The sequence below is a fragment of the Tursiops truncatus genome, chromosome 2, assembly GCF_011762595.2.
Source record: "Tursiops truncatus isolate mTurTru1 chromosome 2, mTurTru1.mat.Y, whole genome shotgun sequence".
NCBI lineage: Eukaryota > Metazoa > Chordata > Mammalia > Artiodactyla > Delphinidae > Tursiops > Tursiops truncatus.
Genome location: NC_047035.1, coordinates 33,932,980 through 33,947,871, shown reverse-complemented (window position 1 = coordinate 33,947,871; position 14,892 = coordinate 33,932,980). Strand labels below are relative to the sequence as shown.

The following is a 14,892-nucleotide window of genomic DNA, read 5'->3' as shown; positions in this document are numbered from 1 at the left end:
TACTGCTATAGACTTACCTCTTAGAACTGCTTTTGCTGCACCCCATAGGTGTTAGGTCGTCATTGTTTTCATTGTCATTTGTTTTTAGGTATTTTTTGATTTCCTCTTTGATTTCTTCAGTGATCTCTTGGTTATTTAGTAGTGTATTGTTTAGCCTCCATGTGTTTGTATTTTTTACAGATTTTTTTTTCCTGTAATTGATATGTTGTCTCATAGTGTTGTGGTCGGAAAAGATACTTGATACAATTTCAGTTTTCTTAAATTTACCAAGGCTTGATTTGTGACCCAAGATATGATCTATCCTGGAGAGTGTTTATGAGCACTTGAGAAGAAAGTACAATCTGCTGTTTTTGGATGGAATGTCCTATAAATATCAATTAAGTCCATCTTGTTTAATGTATCATTTAAAGCTTGTGTTTCCTTATTTATTTTCAGTTTGGATGATGTCTCCATTGATGAAAGTGGGGTGTTAACGTCCCCTACTATGGTTGTGTTACTGTTGATTTCCCCTTTTATGGCTGTTAGCAATTTACTTATGTATTGAGGTGCTCCCATGTTGAGTGCATAAGTATTTAGAATTGTTATATCTTCTTCTTGGGTTGATCCCTTGATCATTATGTATTGTCCTTCTTTGTCTATTGTAATAGTCTTTATTTTAAAGTCTATTTTGTCTGATATGAGAATTTCTACTCCAGCTATCTTTTGATTTCCATTTGCATGCAATATCTTTTTCCATCCCCTCACTTTCAGTCTGTATGTGTCCCTAGGTCTGCAGTGGGTCTCTTGTAGACAGCATATGTATGGGTCTTGTTTTTGTATCCATTCAGCCTGTCTATGTCTTTTGGTTGGAGGATTTAATCCATTTACATTTAAGGTAGTTATCAATATGTATGTTCCTATTACCATTTTCTTAGCTGGTTCGGGTTTGTTCTTGTAAGACTTTTCCTTCTCTACGCCTCTTCCTTCTCTTGTGTTTCCTGCCTAGAGAAGTTCCTTTAGCATTTGTTGTAGAGCTGGTTTGTTGTTGCTGAATTCTCTTAGCTTTTGCTTATCTGTAAAGATTTTAATTTCTCCATCAAATATGAATGAAATCTTTGCTAGGTAGAGTAATCTTGGTTGTAGGTTTTTCTCTTTCATCACTTTATATATGTCCTGCCACTCCCTTCTGGCTTGCAGAATTTCTGCTGAAAGATCAGCTGTTAACCTTATGAGGATTCCCTTGTATGTTAATTTTTGCCTTTCCCTTGCTGCTTGTAATTTTTTTTTCTTGTATTTACTTTTTGATAGTTTGATTAATATGTGTCTTGGTGTGTTTCTCCTTGGATTTATTCTGTATGGGAGTGTCTGGACTTGATTATTTCCTGGACTTGATTGATTATTTCCTTACCCATATTAGGGAAGTTTTTGACTATAATCTCTTCAAATATTTTCTCAGTCCCTTTCTTTTTCTCTTCTTCTTCTGGGACCCCTATAATTCGAATGTTGGTGTGTTTAATGTTGTCCCAGATATCTCTGATACTGTCCTCAATTCTTTTCATTCTTTTTTCTCTATTCTGCTCTGCAGTAGTTACTGCCAGTATTTTATCTCCCAGGTCACTTATCCATTCTTCTGCCTCAGTTTTTCTGCTCTTGATTACTTGTAGAGAATTTTAAATTTGATTTATTATGTTGTTCATCATTGTTTGTTTGCTGTTTCGTTCTTCTAGGTCCTTGTTAAACATTTCTTGTATTTTCTCCAGTCTATTTCCAAGATTTTGGATCATGTTTACTATCATTATTCTGAATTCTTTTTCATGTAGACTGCCTATTTCCTCTTCATTTGTTTGGTCTGGTGGGTTTTTACCTTTGTCCTTCATCTGCTGTGTATTTCTCTGTCCTCTCATTTTGCTTATCTTACTGTGTTTGGGGTCTCTGTTTCGCAGGCTGCAGGTTCGTAGTTCCCGTTGTTTTTGGTGTCTGCCCCCAGTGGGTAAGGTTGGCTCAGTGGGTTGTGTAGGCTTCCTGGTGGAAGGAACTGGTGCCTGTGTTCTGGTGGATGAGGCTGGATCTTGTCTTTCTGGTGGGCAGGACTGCATCCGGTGGTGTGTTTTGGGGTGTTTTTGACCTCACTATGATTTTAGGCAGCCTCTCTGCTAATGGTGGGTTTGTGTTCCTTTCTTGCTAGTTGTTTGGCACAGGGTGCCCAACACTGTAGCTTTTTGGTTGTTGAGTGGAGCTGGGTCCTAGTGCTCAGATGGAGATCTCTGGGAGAGCTTTCGCCGTTTGATATTACATGGGGCCAGGAGGTATCCGGTGGAGTAGTGTCCTGAACTTGGTCTCCCACTTCAGAGACTCAGGCTGGACACCTGACCAGAGCACCAAGATCCTGTCAGCCACACAGCTCAGAAGAAAAGCAAGAAAAAGAAAGAGAGAGAAAGAGAGAGAGAGAGAGAGAGAGAGAAAGATAAATAAAATAAAATAAAGTTATTAAAATAGAAAAAAATTGTTAAAAATGAAATATAATTTAAAAAAAGAAAGAGGAGAGCAACCAAACCAAAAATCAAATACTCCAATGATAACAAACGCTAAAAACTATACTAAAGAAAAAACAAAAAAGGGACAGTCAGAACCCTAGGACAAATGGCAGAAGCAGAGCTATACAGACAAAATCATACAAAGAAGCATACACATACACATTCACAAAATGAGAAAAAGGAAGAAAAATACGTATATAAATTTAAAATTGAAGAGCGCAACTGAATAAATAAACAAATCTACCAATGATAATAAGCTCTAAATACTAAACTAAGGTAAACATAAAACCAGAAACAAATTAGATGCAGAAAGCAAATCCCAAGTCTACAGTTGCTCCCAAAGTCCACTGCCTCAATTTTGGGGTGATTCGTTGTCTCTTCATGTATTCCACAGATGCAGGGTACATCAAGTTGATTGTGGAGCTTTAATCCACTGCTCCTGAGGCTGCTGGGAGAGATTTCCCTTTCTCTTCTTTGTTCGCACAGCTCCCGGGGTTCAGCTTTGGATTTGGCCCTGCCTCTGCGTGTAGGTCGCCTGCGGGCATCTGTTCCCCGCCCAGACAGGAGGGAGTTAAAGGTGCGGCCGATTCAGGGGCTCTGGCTCACTCAGGCAGAGGGGAGGGAGGAATACGGAAAGCGAGGCGAGCCTGTGGTGGCAGAGTCTGGCGTGATGTTGTAACAGCCTGAGGCGCCGTGTATTCTGCATCATGTCCCTGCATCATGGGACCCTGGCAGTGGCGGGTTGCCCAGGCTCCTGGGAGGGGAGGTGTGGATAGTGACCTGTGCTTGCACACAGGCTTCTTGGTGGCTGCAGCAGTAGACCTAGCATTTCATGCCTGTCTCTGGGGTCCACTCTGGTAGCCGTGGCTTGCACCCATCTCTGGAGCTTGTTTGGGCGGTGTTCTGAATCCCCTGTCCTCATGCACCCCGCAACAATGGTCTCTTGCCTCTTAGGCAGGTGCAGACTTATCCCCAGACTCCCTCCCGGCTAGCTGTGGCACACTAGCCCCCTTCAGGCTGTGTTCACGCAGCCAACCCCAGTCCTCTCCCTGAGATCTGACCTCCAAAGCCAGAGCCTCAGCTCCCAGCTCCCAGCTCCCAGCCCCCACCCACCCTGGTGGGTGAGCAGACAAGTCTCTCAGGCTAGTGAGTGCTGGTCGGCACCAATTCTCTGTGCGGGAGTCTCTCCGCTTTGCCCTCTGCACCGCTGTTGCCGTGCTCTCCTCCGTGGCTCCGAAGCTTCCCCCCACCACCACCCTGTCTCCGCCAGTGAAGGGGCTTCATAGTGTGTGGAAACTTTTCCTCCTTCACAGCTCCCTCCCCGAGGTGCAGGTCCCATCTCTATTCTTTTGTCTCTGTTTTTCCTTTTTTCTTTTGCCCTGCCCAGGTATGTGGGGAGTTTCCTGCCTTTTGGGAAGTCTGAGGTCTTCTGCCAGCGTTCAGTAGGTGTTCTGTAGGAGTTGTTCCACATGTAGATGTAGTTTTGATGTATTTGTGGGGAGGAAGGTGATCTCCATGTCTTACTCCTCTGCCATCTTGAAGGCGCCCCCTTACGTGCCCATTTTAAAATCAGTTTCAGGCAAGGAGAATGGCATTACCATGTTTGACTAGACTCCATGCTGTCCAACAGAACTTTCTGTAGTCATGGAAGTATTCTGTATTTGCGCTGTCCAGTACAGTAGCCACTAGCCACATATGGCAGCTTTTGAGCAATGAAAATGTGGCTAGTGCCAATGAGGAACTGAATAGTTAAAATTAATTTAAATTCAACCATATATGGCTAGTGGATGCCATATTGGGCCACATAGGGCTAGATCAGTCATTTGAGACAGAATTGATGTTGGGTCGTCAACTATGACATTCAGTACATCTTTCAATAAAACAGTCAACAGGTGGTGCATTTGTTTTTTAGAACTTCTGTCTAATTAGTGACCCACCAAGGAGGCTCTTTTGAAGACAAACCAACCAAATAAATAAAACAAGTGTACACACTTGCACGGGCTAACAGTAGCAGCATCTCCTAGGTGAAAGGGTAAGGTGGGAGATCGTGGTATGACAGCATGTGGCATGGTCCCACTGATAGTGGGGGTTGGATTGGGATATAATTGTCTACAAACTCTGCAGGTGAGGGACAGGCTGCTCTTCTCCATTAGGAAGGTGTTTTTTTGTTTTCTGGTGTTTTTGTTTGTTTGTTTGTTTTTTGCAGTGTTGTAAATAGGGAGTGACAACTCTTATTAATATATAATGCCAAAGCCTGCCTGCCTACCTTGTAGGTTGTACAGCCAGGGAAATACATAGATGGCATCTAGGAGGATTTATACATCCAGTAAATCTTTATCAGTTACTTGCTATGCTCCACATAGTATTCTAGGTACTGAAAAGATAATAAACAAGACTAAGACTAGTAAGCAAGTTCCTGTTTTAATGGAACTTAGTTGTTACAGACAAATAACTAATATATTTCAAATTGTGGTAAGTGTTAAGAAGAAAAAAAGCAAGATAATAGGTAGAGTGAAGAAAATAGCCTTAACAAATGCCTAGGTCTGTGACTGTTTTGTCAAAAGCTCAGAGGTTTTAAGTTTTTCTTGTGAGAAAAGGACATTTGGTTTTATAGGCTTATTTATTTTAACAGCAAAGAAAAAAAAAAAGTCTCTGGATTACCTATTTGCCACGAGAAGGGAAAATTAAATTAGTTCCCGAGAATAGTTTCCTGATTGAAAAGTAAATTTTGCCTGAGATGTTATAGTGAGCCTGGCATGGCCTGATAATAGGATGAAGTTTTTCTATTTTGATCATGTTCTTCTGTATCCTTTGCCTTATCTGGAGAACTTTGGCTACCCTAAGTCAACTTCTGGGCTCCAGCTCTCTCAACCATAAAATGGCATTTTAATAATAATAATTAATTATATGGATTCTGGAAAGATTAGCTATTATCAGAATAATTATGAAATGCTTTATAAAGTTGTAGGCCAAAGGAAACATTAAGCATTCTTCATTAAATTTAAGCAAGTCATTTAACCTCTCTGGGTCTTAGTTTTTTCATTTAACCTCTCTGGGTCTTAGTGGTGAAACGAAGTAGTTGTATTGTCAAGAATCTTAGGAAACAGATCCTCTCTTTCAGTGCTGTTGGAAATAGGAATTAGTATAACTTTTCTGGAGAGCCAATTTGCAGAATAATTTCAAGTTCTTTAAAACGTGCAAACCTTTTTGCCCCAAGGAACAGAATTCGAAGTGTTCACAGGTGCATGTTTAAAGATGTTTATCATACTGTTGTTTATAATAGCAAGAAGACAGCAAACGGATGTTGAACAATTGGCATTTGGTCCAGTTATGGTGCATTCCCTGTGAAATTCTATGCAGCTACTAAAGATGATGATAGCATTAATAGATATGAATGGAATTGGAAAGAAATTCACCGTGTACTAGCGTTTGTGGTAACCTGCCTCTTCACTTTGGCCTGCTGCAATCAAGAGTAGTAATTATGGTTGCTTAGAAAAAAATCTAGCAATAGTGTCAGGTAATTATTGGGCATTCCAATATCCTAGGCACTAGGCTAAGCTTTATTCATATATTATCTCATTGAAGTTTCATATTAACCCTATTGAATAGGAACAGTTTGGAACCCAATTTTGCAGATGAAGGAACCAAGGCTCATAGGAATAATATACCTTGTCCAAGGCTTTAAATGCAGAAGTAGCAAAGTCAGAATTTGTAACCTAGTCATTTGACTGCAGAGCTTACGTTCTGAAACCATGGGCTAGATTGCCTCTCTGTAAACTGTGTTTAGGTTCTAGATAGGGTAGCTATCACAGGTATATTGTGGAAACTCCTTCACATCCTTTCCTGTAACTGCACCCTTATTTGAGAGTACTTTGGTCTGAGTATGTGGCAGAGGAAGGAGTGGTCCACTCTTTAATACAGAGGTCAGCAGACCACAGCCAGTGAGCCAAATCAGCCTGCTGCCTGTTTTTGTAAATCACATGTTATTGCAACCCAGCCATGTTTATTCATTTATGTATCGTCTATGGCTGTTTTTGCACGGCAAGGGCAGAAATGAGTGTTTCAACAGAGACCATATGGCCATTTGTATCATCTTGTCCTTTACAGAGAAGGTTTGCTGATAGAAATCTGGAAGGATGTGTGCCCTATTACAGTGACCATCCTTCTTTCCCTAAAGAGAGTAACTTAAAAGACAAAACAACCCTAGGGACTTCCCTGGTGGTGCAGTGGTTAAGAATCTGCCTGCCAGTGCAGGGGACACGGGTTCAAGCCCTGGTCCGGGAAGATACTACATGCCACAGAGCAACTAAGCCTGTGTGCCACAACTGCTGAGCCTGCGCTCTAGAGCCCACGAGCCACAGCTACTGAAGCCCATGTGCTTAGAGCCCGTGTTCCTCAACAAGAGAAGCCACTGCAATGAGAAGCCCGCGCACCTCAACGAAGAATAGCCCCAACGAAGAATCGCCACAACTAGAGAAAGCCTGCATGCAGCAGCGAAGACCCAACACAGCAAAAAAAAAAAAAAAAAAAAGACAAAACAACCCAGTTTTAGGGCTACTATCCTACACAGGCCACAGGGATACAGGTAGTTGTAGGGTTTTCCGAGGCAGTGAACAAGAGCAGTCTATTTCAGGACAACTGAAGGCCCTCTGTGCGCGGCTGACTGGCTGGCATTCTCTAACTGGGTCTTCGTTGCCTTGAAACTCTGCCTGCTGCTGCTCCTCTGAGATGGAATGTGTATTCACAAATGAGGCGCTCCTTTAGTCATGGTGCATTTCCTGGGCCCTGGAGACATGGGCATGACATCACCAAGGGCCAATTAAAACAGGCTTCTCGGTCACACAAGCCCCTGAACCTCTTTAGAGGTCTGTATGGAGTGTGTGTTCTGCTCCTAGCCCTCAGGGTGTGAATTGAGACTGCCTTCCTCATCCAGCCATATTCTGGGCGCAGAAGTCTAGCTTCCAGACCCGAGAGGCCAGGTCAAGTTTGAAAATTTGCAGAGTTGGAGGCAGATTCCCATTTAGTATTTTTTTCCAGGGCTCAGGTTTTTATTCCCAGTTTTCCACTCTTAATGACGTTGTTACTTTATGTGGGAAAGGGAGGGTGGTGAAAGATGCTGTCTGTGTTAGGTAAAAGACACTTGGCAGTTAGAATTTCTGGATAAGTATAGGTTGGTAACATAACAAAATCGGAAGCATATTTTGCCATTATGTTACATGGCTTTTGTGTATAGCTTAACATCATAAAACAACATCTTTTAACAGTAAAGGCTCCTAGCAAAATTAGTGTGGCTTAGAATAGGGCAATTACCAAAGGAACTTTACTAAGGGGGATTAGTCACTCATTAAATCTTTTATCTTCAGGAAGAAAAGAAACTTCTTTTTTTTCAATTCTTTTTTCTTAGAATTTAAGCATTTTAGGTATACCCCGTGCCACACCCCCTCTTCCTAATTTATATATGTACTTATTTATGAAAATGACTTGTGGAATTTAGTTTCAGATATAACTGTTCATTCTATGTACCAGAAAGGTTATTGAAAGACTTGTTTTCTAATTGGTAATAGCTCAGTCTCTTGCTAACAAGCCATAATTGTAAAATTCCCTCTTTAAAAATTATTCAAGGAAACAGGCTCAGGACTCAACGTGAGATTACACTGGACAGACTTTTATAGTTTAATCCAGGGATTGAACCAAAAACTTGTGTTTTCCAGTCTTCACAGGCAATCTACGGTTGAATGAGAATGATTCCTTTAGTATTTTTTCATGTTTGAATTCTTTTTAATGAAGTCTAAGAGAACGTACTAGACACAGACATTTTTGTGAGTATTATGTTATCTGTGGCTACCCTAAACCACAGAGCATGCCACCCCTACAGCTTAAAAAAAATCCTTGTTGTTTCTGCAAAGATAAAGATGATTATTATTTTTTTAAATTGTAGAGGCTTTTATTTTAAGAATCACTTGAAAGTGTATGAATTTATTCCTATTTCCTAAGAACAAATATAGCAGTAATTAAAGGAATTTCCTCTAGAACTGTGCAATATATTATAAAAGAGGCCACCTTTTAGCATTTCAGAGATTCCCCCCCTTAAAGATCTCTATGCAGTTTAAAACATTAATTATTAAAATTTCTAAACATCTCTGATATTTTTAATGGTATATATGTGTGTGTGTGTGTGTGTGTATGTATATGTATATATATATTTAGATTTTATAGGTGAGGAAACTGAGGTACAGAAAGATTGAATCTTCTACCTTGTGTCATTCATAGAAGCAGATATTGAATGCATAAATCATTCTTACCAAAACCCTTAAGAGGATATTCCTCTGTGTCTTTACATAAAATTGTTCTTGTTTTCCTTTGCTAGCTTCCAAGCTTTGCCTCGTTAACAACGAATTTTGTATTCCACAACCCTTTTGACGGTCGACAAAAGAGCAGGTTAGCCTGGGCAGACTGGAGCAAGCCTGGAGAGGGGCCAGTTACCACAGGCGTAAAGGTGTGGGGCTGGGGCTCTGGGAGATCTCCTCCTGCCTTACTCTTGGCAGAGGACCAATTCTCCTCAACCCCATCCCCCAATTTCTCACACCTGAACTAATATTTTGCCACCTCTCAGAGGGTTGTCATGAACACTGATGAGTTTAACGCCGAAAAAAATGCTTCAAGCCTTTTGGAAAAAAGGTCTGTCTTATATAAGTGCACAATTAGTATTGGCCACAGCACCGGTCACAAGCCTCTTGAGTGGGCAGTAGGCACCCTTGGATGAAGTTAACCAGATGCTTGTGTTGGTGAGGACAGACTCAGGAATGAGGTCTGCTGCTGCCTTGAGAGGACACGTCTGGTTTGAAACGTTGAAAGCCAGGTGATCCTTTTAGCAGCTACGCAGTAATGTCTCTTCACTGCTTCTGTTTCCTGCTAATTTGGGGAGCAGCAGATGCCTCCCTCGGAATCCCTCCCAGAGTGTTGGCATGCCGTGCTGATCTTCTCACTAAGCCCTAAACTTTTCCCGCAGAAGAAAAGTCTCGAAAGGTTAGTCCAGAATATGATAGCGAGAAGTTGTGAGAGATAGTCTGATTGGTTTATGAAAAGGTAAGGATGAGTCATGTCACTCCTAAAGGCACTGGCATCCATTTATTACACCAAAGCAAACACTGAAAGAAGGAAGCCTTTAGTCTCATTAAGGAACCCAGACAAAAATCCCACTTAATCCATCTTGCTTTTCCTTTTCCTCTAACTCAGCTGGTGTGCAGGTGTAGGGCAGCTTGGCAGAAGCTTTGAACATTTGGAAAACGGAGTCATTACTGAAAGTCACTGACACACACTTCCCTTGGAATGCTGCTGATGTCATGGAAAACTGGGACCTTAGCAGTAACCCCTAACAACCAGAGCTACAGTAAACAGTAAATGTTACCTCCACCAAGGCATTGGTTTTTAAAGAGTTTTAACAGGCTAGGGCTTGCCAGCCACAACTCATAAAAATGTTCTTATAATTTTACCCTGCTCTCTAAAAGCACTGGATAACTGCTGAGGTTTCTCTGCCACTCGGGTATGCAAAGCCAAATTCACGTCAGTTTCAAGGTTCACTATTCAGAATTTACAGCACTTCTTTTCCATTCCTCTTCATACCCCCTGCCATGCTCACAGGATTAGGCCTGGGAGATTTAATACTTTTTCAAAGAAGTCTCTTGTCTTACTGAGTTGCCTCCATTTCTGGTGATGGGTTGAATCTGTGTGCTAGGTTTTGCCTAGTGTTTTATTGGCCTAGCGGTTAACCCAGTCTGGTTAATTTGTAGCCCTTGATCAATAGGTTATATTCCAACCGATTTGAGATAGTTGGGCAAAGTGACACCCTGTAGTTCAAACACTGAACTAGGTGCATAGCAAGAGAACAAGCAGCACATGCTGTCGTATAGAGTTGTCGAGAATGGTTGCTGTCAACAGTTTAAAAAAGGAAAAGAAGACATAGAAACCAAGAGATGGGGAGGAATTTTCTCCCATGATTGGCTTTTTTTTTTTTTTTAGGAGAGAGGTGAGAGGAATATTACTATGTAAACCAAACCCAGCATGGCTTCTTTTAGACCTGTGCACAAGGTGGGAAGAAGAAGAATGCTTGTGCAAGGCATTGTCAAGGTGACCATGTAACTTACCGCCCAAACTGGATACTTTGGAGAGTGAAGGGGCTCTACTAATAATTACTCTGGCACAATGGGAATAAAGCTGGACTGTCCCAAGCAAAGCAGGAATATGGTCATCTCCATCACTGTGTTAAGACCCACCCAGCCCAAGCCCTTTAATCACAATGCCAGAGAGAGTGGACCCATTCGTGCAACCTGGGTTGTCTCAGTCCCAAGAAAACAAGTCCACTCTTAGAATTAGTGGCCTAGATAGGGAACCCTTACTGCAAGATTTCCCCTTAGTTAAAACCTCAGGTAGAGTAAACGTGAACTCATAGTCTTTATTTACCCAGTTTTGAATATGACTTTTATTGCCATAGACCAGTGGTTCTTAAAATGTGATGAGATACCTGAGGGTCCCCAGAGATCCTTTCAAGGGATCTGTGAGGGTGAACTTTTTTCATCATAATATTAAGGCATTATTTGCCTTTTTCATTCTCATTTTCTCACAAGTGTACAGTGGAGTTTTCTAGAGAACATGTGAAGTATGATATTTTAATGAAGAGCCAGATTAATGAAGAACCAGATATTGGAATGTATTAAGCCAGACATTAAAGAGATTGGCAAGACTGTAAAACAGTGGCACTTGTCTCACTAAATTTTTTCATTTTAGAAAATGCAACTATTTTTCATAAAACTACATTATTTATGTTGAGGTTATAGGTTTATTAGTGTTACTTTTAAACAAATCAGCAAATACTTAAAAATAATTCAGTTTTGTTTTCTTTTAGTTTTTTAAAATTTTATTGAAGCATAGTTGATTTACAATGTTGTTTTAATTTCTTCTGTACAGCAGAGTGAGTCATTATACACACACACACATATATATATTCTTTTTCATATTCTTTTCCATTATGGTTTGTCACAGAATATTGAATATAGGTCCCTGTGCTGTACAGTAGGACCTTGTTGTTTATCCATACTATATATAATAATTTGCCGCTGCTAATCCCAAACTAGGGATTATCATACTAAGCGAAGTAAATCAGAAAGAGAAAGACAAATACCATATGATATCAGTTATATATGGAATCCAAAATACGATGCAAATCAACATATCTAGGAAACAAAAACAGACTCACAGATATAGATAACAGACTTGTGGTTGCCAAGGAGGGATGGGGTAGGGGAAGGAAGGAATGGGAGTTTGGGATCATCAGTTTTAACTTCTGATGTGGTCAACATATTCCTCATAAATAAAAGCTCTATGAGTCCTTAATAGTTTTTAAGAGTATAAATTGGTCCCAGGTGGGAAAGGTTTGAGACCTGCTGCTCTAGACCTTTCTCTCTCCTGAGGAAACATGCTGGTAAATTGAGGTGATAAATTCCCTGTGAGAGAGACCATCTTTATTCATTATCTTATCTACTACAGCACCCAGCACAATGCCTTGCCCACAGTTAGTGCTCTTTATAGATATGCATAGATGAGCTCCTGTGACAGCTCTGAAAAGTTACCACGTTCTCTCATGTTTGGGTGTTACGTTAACATTACTGTTTTTTTTAAATTGAGGTATAGTTGATGTACACTGTTGCGTGTTTGGGGTTTTTTGTGTGTGTCTTTGTCTTTTGATATTTAATGTGTTCCAGTACTTTTTGTTAAATAGTTTTTTTGATATTTTGACATAACAATAATGATGTCATTTTTTTCCTTCCAAAGTCTTATGTAATAGATTAAATTCTCATATGAAACAAGAATGTTAGATTTAAAAAAAAAAAAACATGAAGAATAAAACAAGAACTCATTACTTTTGTTTTTTTAACCTACCAATTCTTCTTTATCCTTATCTCAGGTGTCACCTTCTTCAATTAGCCTTCCTGGAACTTCCCAGGCTGGCCTGGTACCCCTCGCATGTGCTTTCTAAGTAACCTTTATTACTGGAAGTACTACTCTGGTCATGCCATTGACATTTTGGTTTCCCCCAGTTAACTTTGCATGCCTTTATGACAGAAGTGCTGTCTTTAATTTCCTTATTCCCAGAATTGAATAGTACTTGGTAAAGGGTAAGCACTAGAGAATCTGTTAAATGAAAATGTATAGAAGGAAGGAAAAGTTAGCTAATTTAACTAGTTAGTGAAGTGTCCAGTGCCCCACCCCCCTTCCCAAAATAGAGGGTATTTATTGCATCTTTAAAATATCACAAACAGGTCTTAGGAATTATCCAACATCTTGTTTCCATAGCTGGACAACTTTTAGATCTTATTCATCAGTCTGCTGAACTATTCCTTTTTAAAAGACATAGATATCATTCCCCCAATTTTTGTGATATTTTTAACTATTGTGACTTGCTAAATCAAAGCAGCTGAATTTGACACAGTTCAATATAGTTTCCTTCAAGAATTAACTCATCTTTCTGGGCTTGAGATACCCTGTGGATGTTTTTTCCACCCAGGACATTTTAGAGTTCAACGAGAGACCTATTCTGAATGAGGATATTGATGGGGAGGTGAGCACACATAGACTTCACCTTGTAATGACCCCCAGTGTAACGCCCTTGCTCGTGTTCTTTACACAACTACAGATAGTGCCCATCGTGGCCAGTCCTTTGTTTCCCCACTGTATGTCAACCCAGAGCCTCTTCTTTTTCCTTCCAAGGGGACTGACATCTACATTGATGTGATTGAAGTCCCTCCGCAGGGTTCCTCTGGGGCCCTTCACAGTAACTATGCATCCCTTCAGGGCGATGTTGACATTTCCAGAATGTCGACAGTCTGATTGTTGAGAACTGTCTTCATTCTTGCAGTAGATGCAGCAAAGGGAGGTGAGGTATTTTTGTTTTCATTTTTTAATGTCATATTTTAACATGATTTCCATAGTACTGAAAAGAAAATTTTTAGTGGAAGAAACCACAATTTGAGATTGCTTTGTTATGACCTTACGTATAAACCAATATACAGTGGGCCCTGCATATCCATGGATGTGGAACCTGTGGATACAGAGAGCCGACTGTACTGGGGCATTTTATGTAGGGGACTTGAGCATCCGAGGATTTTGCTGTCTATGCGGGGTGTCCTGGAACCAATCCCCTGTGGATGCCAAGGGGCCATATTTCCACCTATCTCTCCACACTCATAAACTCCTTTTCAGAGTAGGAATCTTTTAAGCCCTTAAAGGTTGGTTACCTTTTCCTGAGAATGTGATATTTCTCAATATCAGAAATTATTTCTTTTGGCAAAAAGGGAAAAATTCCATTATATATATATGTATGTATTTATATGTATATATATATACATACACACACACACACATACATACATACATACCACATCTTCTTTATCCACTCATCTGTTTGATGGACACTTAGGTTGCTTCCATATCTTGGCAATTGTAAATAATGCTACTATGAGCATAGAGGTGCATGTATTTTTTCGAATTAGTGGGATTTTTGTTTGTTTGTTTGTTTTGTTTTGTTTTGTTTTCAGGTATATACCCAGGAGTGGAATTGCTGGGTCATATGGTAGTTCTATTTTTAGTTTTTTGAGAAACTTCCATTCTGTTTTCCACAGTGGCCACACCAATTTACATTCCCAACAGTGTACGAGGGATCCCTTTTCTCCGCATCCTCGCCAACGTTTGTTCCTTGTGTTCTTTTTGATGATGGCCATTCTTACAGTTGTGAGGGATAACTCATTGTGGTTTTGATTTGCATTTCCCTGATGATTAACAGTGTTGACCATCTTTTCATGTGCCTCTTGGCCACCTGCATTTCCTCTTCGGAAAAATGTCTATTCAGGTCTTCTGCCCATTTTTAAATTGGGTTGTATGGGTTTTTTTTTTTTTTTATGTTGAGTTGTGTGAGCTGTTTATATATGTTGGATATTAATCCCTTATCAGTCGTATCATTTTCAAATATTTTCTCCCATTCAGTAGGTTCTCTTTTTGTTTTGTTGATGGTTTCCTTTGCTGTGCAAAAGCTTTTAAGTTTAATTAGGTCCCATTTGTTTTTTTTTTCGGATCTGTCTCCTAAAACAAAGGAAATAAAAGCATTCTGCTTGGTTTTAGGTTGAGTCTTTTCTCTGAGTGCTGTTAGTTATATGAGTCTCCAAGTCTCTTTCTTTTCCTTAAGACCTAACACTTTGGATAATTATTTACCAAACTTATCTGTGAGTGTTTGATGAGGAAACAGAGAGAGAATAGGAGGCAGTTCTTATCAAGTCCTCATTTAAAAAGGGTTCGGTGGGGGAATAGTAGTATTTTGTCTGAGATAGAG

General features: G+C 40.1%; 1 protein-coding gene and 1 pseudogene across 4 annotated transcripts in view; one reads left to right on the top strand and one right to left on the bottom strand.

The window, feature by feature from the left end:
- Positions 1-14,892, top strand: part of RAD51B (RAD51 paralog B) — a 688,762-nt gene that overhangs the window by 281,363 nt on the left and 392,507 nt on the right. The gene's annotated exons all lie outside the window — the stretch shown is intronic.
- Positions 12,882-13,417, bottom strand: LOC101316257 (large ribosomal subunit protein uL6-like; annotated as a pseudogene).